The 6,971-nt window shown below is 39.4% G+C and overlaps 1 pseudogene; it reads left to right on the top strand.

Moving 5' to 3' along the window:
* The first annotated feature begins 787 nt into the window (after positions 1 to 787).
* On the top strand, positions 788 to 1,575 carry LOC114840732 (annotated as a pseudogene).
* Positions 1,576 to 6,971: the final 5,396 nt, after the last annotated feature.

Consider the following 6,971-nt stretch of genomic DNA (forward strand, 5'->3'; position numbering starts at 1 on the left):
CTTAAGTTCACCAAACAAGAGAGGTAATATGTAGCATCAATTGAGCCTCAGTGGCTGACTGAAGATGGTGATCTTGAGTATAAAGCAGATTATGCTAACCACCATAATTAAGGGTGAATCTTTAGATAATTGTCTGATTGGGAAAGTAAAATAGCTAATTAATGCATCTGATCAAAATCTGCAGGATGCCATGCATAAACAATTTTCGCAAATTATAAATGGTAGCTATCAACATGACGTCTCTTTTGTAGCTGTGACAATTTGCTGTGACAAAGGTTACACTCACCTCCCAGTCTGCACAGACGGGATTTTTACCCACACATAAAGAGTAACTGGAACAGTCTGGTTCCAGTTACTGGATTACCCAGGAACACCTATAGGCTAGCTGGACACACTCTATTCAGTTAATAACAATGGCGCAGATCCAAAGAAGTGTTATAACACGAGAGCTGCAGCCGGCACGGATGTTGCTCCTCATAACAGGGCACGTCATACTATTGTCATTGCATTGTATAACCTAACTTTAACTACAGGTGATTTCTTCAGACCCAGACCATTTATCTGGACAAAATGCAGGGAGGGTATGTATTAAGTTGTCTTGTGTGCTGCTAATCTCACAGCCTGGACAAATGCAATAAATTGCTCATGGGTAACTAAGTATTGTTTTAACCTGACTACATGTGGCTATCACAAACCAGCAAAGTGCCCAAAACCATATCCGTTCCCTAAAGGTGGTCTTGTTAAAGGAAACATTAACAAAATCCTTTTGCATAGTGTAAATCTAGTTATGGTCCATGTGTCATACAACCTATCCAATGTTCTGTCAGCATTCCAGGCCTATTGCAGTAAGGATGACAAAACCTACACATGGTTACGGACGAATAGAGGATCTGATTTCAGGTTATAAAGGCAGATTTGCTGTCCCAGCTACGCACACCCACAAAAGGCGTGGTTTAATTTCAGATGTAACTGGCCTATTTGGGCCTGGTAACTCCTTGTCCAATACATATAAATTGACTAAGCAATCACAGTATGTGGATTTCAGTATGCTTGGATTTCAAACCAAGTGGCTACTGGTTTCCAGCATCTGACACTGGGTAATGAAAACATCATAAAGGCAGTTCAGTCAGAAGCTGAGACATTGTTGAGACATGGTTAAGACTTAGACAAATGGTTTTTAATCAAACGCTCGCCGTTGAACAGGTTTTGGCTTGTAGAACCTATGCACAGGACTTGTTCGCAGCGGCACGGCAGGAGATATTACATCTCCGGTTGGGTAAAACCCCATGCCTCGCCGTCAATGATCTTATTGTCTCACTTGAATTAGACTAATGGTTCCAGGCTGACAATATGCAGAGTATTAACCATGCAGAACTGTTAACCACTGTGATGATGTACAATTCCAAAGAATGTGTTGGTTGTATTGGTTTTCCTTTTGTCCTACCGGAACAGGTGTTCCTTTTTTTTTACCTGTTAGGTGTTGTCGTTAATGTCCAAGTTGTCAAATGGGATCTCTTTACCGGCTACTTTTCTGTAGTGACAATTGAGTCTTGGGGGATCAAGATGGCGGAGTGAGCGGAAGCAACCATGCAGGCTCTGATTAAATTGTTTAATAACGTCCTAATATCAATATTTCGGGCAAAGAAACCTACTAGTAGTGTGGAAATTACATCCAGTAACTGAATTTATTTTTTTTGATGCAATAAAGTTACTCTCTGTCAATCCAAGTGTAAATAAGATGGCTAATACTAACCAAGCAGATACCGGGCTAGCAGAACATGGTCCGCTCTCACGGAGGCATGTGATGAGTCAGAAATTGAAGACATGTTGGTAGACCCTGCAAAAGCAAGGTATAAACACACACCGCTGCCCAGCCCGAACCCCAAGAAAGAAAGAATGAAGGCAAAAAGTTCAAGTTACTTTATTTATACCAGAAGGTAGATTTTGTTTGCAGTAGAGTCCTCACACATATCACACATCATATAAATCATCAACAAGAATACAAAAAAGAAAAAAGAGAAAAGAGAAAAAGTTCTTACTGGTCCAGAATAAAATAAATACATAGGCTACATAGAATAAAGTTAGTGAAAGTAGAGTCCACATACTCAAGTATGAAGTAAAATGCATAAAAACTAAGACCACAATGAAACTAGAGTTTATTTCTAAAACTAATGGCTGCAGGGACGAAACTGTTTTTGTGTCTTTTTGTTCTACACCTGGGGACTATGAACCTACGCCCAGAGGGTAGAAGCTGGAACTCTGTGTGCAATGGATGAGAATTATCATTTAAAATCGAGCTAGTTATTCGGTGTAGCTGTTTTATGTACAAGGTCTCCACATTAAGCTGGGGATCACCTATCAGCCGGCTGGACCACTTTACTAATTTATTGAGCGAATTTTTATTTTTCAAGGTGAGATTCCCAAACCAGGCTGCTAGCGCAAAAGATAAAATTGACTCGATGAAGGCATGATAAAAAAGGGTCATGATGGACTTATCAATGTGAAATTGATTCAGTTTCCTCAAACAGAACAAACGTTGATGCCCCTTTTTACAAATTTGTTCACAGTTGGTACCAAATGTAAGTTTGGAGTCTATAACCATCCCCAGGTATTTATACGATTCAACACACTCAACATGTTGACCCTTGATCGATGTAATTTCTTGTGTTTGAGTTGTTTTTCTCCTAAAATCGATAAACATGTCCTTTGTTTTAACTACATTTAGTTGAAGGTGGGACGCCTCACACCATTCAACAAAGTCATTAATGACTGGGCCGTGACCTGTTTCACTGCATTGGAGCAGGCTAACAATTACTGAGTCATCTGCATATTTAATTATAGTCCTGTTTCCCCACCTGCTCTGGCACATATTTGTGTACAGGATAAAAAGAAGAGGTGAGAGTACGCATCCTTGTGGGGAGCCTGTTGATGAACAGACTTTTTCCGAGAGACTGCCATTCACTCTCACTCTTTGTGTCCTGTCCGTTAAAAAGTTAAGGATCCAGCCAACCAGGTTTTTACTTAAATCAAACTGTTCCAGCAGCCTTGTGGTTAAGATATGAGGTTGAATTGTGTTAAAAGCCGAGGAGAAATCAATAAATAAAAGTCTGGCGTAAGAGCCATTGTTATCTAAATGCGAAAGACAGGCGAAAGACAAAAGCAAACAAGCAGATGAAATCACAAACAAAGTGATTTTTGATGTAATCCAAACCTCAATTAAGCGATTTGACGAGCAAGATCAAAGAATAAAAAACGTCGAAAAAATAATGGAGGAAAATGCACAAGCTGTTAAAGAAAACGAAGATATTCACAGAATGAAAGAGGAAATTAAGGATTTAAGAGAGGAGAACAGCTCACTGAAACAACTGTGTTTGGAGCAAGCCAGATATAAGAGAATATGGGATCTCAGACTAATCGGCCTGCCAGAAAAAGAGAAAGAAGACACAAGGGAAACAGTGATTGGAATCCTTACTTGGGTAATTCCGCTGTCTGTGGAGAAACTTTGGGGGTCGGTGGACACAGAGCATCGTTTAGGAAAGAGGAACGACGCCGCTACTAACAGGTTACCCAGGCCGGTGATCATCCAGTTCGCAATGCGGACTGTTCGTGACGAAGTGTGGAAAAGATCGAGAGAGGCAAGAGTATGTAAAGAGATGATCACATCCAGTTCAAAGAAGATTTTTCCAAGGAAGATCGCGAAGCTCGTGCTAAGTTATGGCCGAGAGTGCAAGAAGCCAGGAAAAAGGGGAAATAGCGTTCCTAAAAGAAGGCTATGCACTCATTGATGGACTGAGAGTTGACCCATAGCTGTTGATCATGTAAGGTAACGTCTGGACTCATGTTAAAGTTTTTCAAGGTTATCATTATATCAGATGGAAACAATCTGATAACGTTATCGATGATAAGCTAGTTACCAATCATTTATGGAAGTATGGTTTGGTTAAAATGTAATTAAGGACAACATGTTCACTCCTGCATATTAGAATGTTAAAGTTTGTACGGTACAGTTAAACTATGTCTATTTCTTTTCTATCTTTGAATGTCAGGGGGTTAAAAAATTGTGTTAAGCGTAAAGCCATTTTTTTATTTTGCAAGGAACAAAAAGCAAATTGTGTATTCTTACGAGACTCATTCTGCTTTGAATGATGAAAAATTCTGGAAGACACAATGGGGTGATTTAGCCCTGTTTGCACATGGATCTTCTCGTTCAGCTGGAGTGATGTTATTATTTAATAGATTTGAAGGCTCAGTAAATGTTCACAAAGAGGATACAGAAGGTCATTGGTTAATGGTAGCTGTAGAAATAAATGACATATGTTATATATTATTATGTGTTTACGGTTATAATAACAAAGTGGCTAATAGAGAATTGTTTGAGAAACTTGCTATTATGGTTAACGAATGGAAAATAACTTATAAATCAGTAAATGTGATAATGGGGGGAGACTTTAATATATCACCTGATTTATGGTTAGACCGAAAACCCCAAAGAAGTACACAGTCTGTGTAAAATGACACAATATTGAATCTGTGTACAACAACAAATGTGGTCAATTACCGGAGAATAGCTAACCCGAATAGCATTCAAAATACATGGTTTAACCCCTCAGGTAACGGTCAATGCTCAAGACTAGATTATTGGCTTATTACTAGTGAATTATGTAAGGATGTTTTAGACTGTATCATTTCAGCTTCCCCACAGTAGTTAGTGTAGGGTATATTGTGTCAGAATGGTGATTTATGGCCCTGGGGGGCAGGACTTCCATATTGATGTGACAGGTGGGCGGGACATCCGGTTTGTAGGGTGGGACTTCCGGTATAACGTATGTTAGGGTGGGACTTCCGGTATGACGTATGTTAGGGTGGGACTTCCTGTATGACGTATGTTAGGGTGGGACTTCCTGTATGACGTATGTTAGGGTGGGACTTCAGGTAGTAGTTAGTGTAGGGTATATTGTGTCAGAATGGTGATTTATGGCCCTAGGGGGCGTGACTTCCATATTGATGTGACAGGTGGGCGGGACATCCGGTTTGCATGGGTGGGACTTCCGGTATGACGTATGTTAGGGTGGGACTTCCTGTATGACGTATGTTAGGGTGGGACTTCCTGTATGACGTATGTTAGGGTGGGACTTCAGGAGTGACGTATGCATGTCCGGTGACTTTGTTATTCATGATTACATTGATGTGTCAGTGTTTGATGTTTTACAACGCTTGATGAGCAAACCAGACTAGTGTTACAACAGGTGGGGTATGTTTGATGATTAACAAATGGGGCTTAGGGTTCCGGAATGTTAAATTCCCAGGCAGTAAATAAGTGTTGTGTCAGCGGTAAGGTGTTTGGTGTTAAACAAAAGGAGGCCAGGGTTCCAATGCCTTGTGGTACAGATGTAAACTTCCATGTTTTGCAATGCGGTGTTTTTCCACAAACACGGAGTTGGATGGGACGGGACTTACGAGTTTGGATAGTTTTCAGCCCAACATTGATTTTTACAAGAGATGGGCTTCAAGGTTATATCTGCCCAGTAGTAATGGTCCCTAAATAACCACCAATACAAACTGTAGTATATGCAGGTCAGAAACCATCCCGTGTCTCACGGTTTGTAGTCCAACACAGCATTACAGCAAACTAACATTGCATGAGCAATGCTATTATTTTTGAAGGAGTATCCATGGCCCAGGGCCAAACACACATTTCGCAAAGGTGGATTGTGTAGCGGTTGGGTTTTAAAATATTGTTATAAATAAAAACAAGTGTATGTATGAGCAATGGTGAGTTTTGTAATACAAATGGTTAAGTCAGCATTAACTTCTAAGTTGCATTATAAGGCAAAACGTTACAAAGTTACCAGCAAGGTCGCGTATAAATTTGCATGAACAACGGCGAATCGTTGACAGGTAAGGATAGGTTATTTCAGGTAATTAAAACATTCGTAAAGGTGTCTTTTGAAATTGTACAACAGAGATCAACGCAAGATTGTTTTCTACACATTGGTAGAAATGTTTAATAATAGGCAACGTTGGTAAAAAAAAAATACTATAGTATTTGTGTTAGTATGGGGTTATGCTGTCACTTCCGGGTGAAGATGTGCTGCATTCTCTTAATGAACAACTCGTGAAATCTGATTTTGTATTGCTGCATTATGGTCCTGTGTTTGTTAAATGTTGAACTGAATAATGTCGATATGGTGACAATAGCAAGCGTTTATATGTAAGCAGATGAGCTTATCGTTAATATATACAATTATATGACGTGATGTCACGGCTGAGCCGCGAAAATTAACGAGAACGGCTTTTCTACCCGTGAGAATATAGCAATATATTTGGTTGCCAAATGGCTACAAAAATCTGAACTAAATAGTTACGTTTTATCCTGAATTTGTATCATTGCAGCATGTATAGTTCTAACACAATTTGAATCTAACGTGAAGAACGATGACATGTAACCAATGACAAAGTTAAGAGGCGTGACTTGCCCCGGCTGCGATGTGAAGACAGTAATTAAACCCCGCAGCATCCACAAAAGACAGCGGTTGTTTCAAGCGTGGAGTATATCGATTCTGTTGTAAGTACAAGTTATTTTATTTGAAGTAATTTATTTGAATTGTGATGCAACTTTTTAAGAATTTGTAAATCAATTTTACGATTGCGCAATCCATTCATTTTTAGCTGTCTTTCATATTGCCTGTTTAAATCTCCGGTTTAGGTTGAGCGGATTTGAACACCGACCGTGTTTGGTAAACAAATTTTTGGACCTCCAAATCTTGGTAAGTAGACTTTTGACATTATTGTTAATCAGCTTTAATAACCTGTATACGCTTGTTAATCCTATTTGTATTTAGTTCAAGTGACCGGCATCTGCGTCAGTTGGACTGGGCGGTCAGACTGTGATCTTACACAACCTGAGCAGATACTTTGTGTAAGTTTAATTATTTACAGACATTTTTAGTCTTGTTTTAAAGTGTTATTAA

Source organism: Esox lucius, chromosome 13 (genome assembly GCF_011004845.1).
Source record: "Esox lucius isolate fEsoLuc1 chromosome 13, fEsoLuc1.pri, whole genome shotgun sequence".
Lineage (NCBI taxonomy): Eukaryota > Metazoa > Chordata > Actinopteri > Esociformes > Esocidae > Esox > Esox lucius.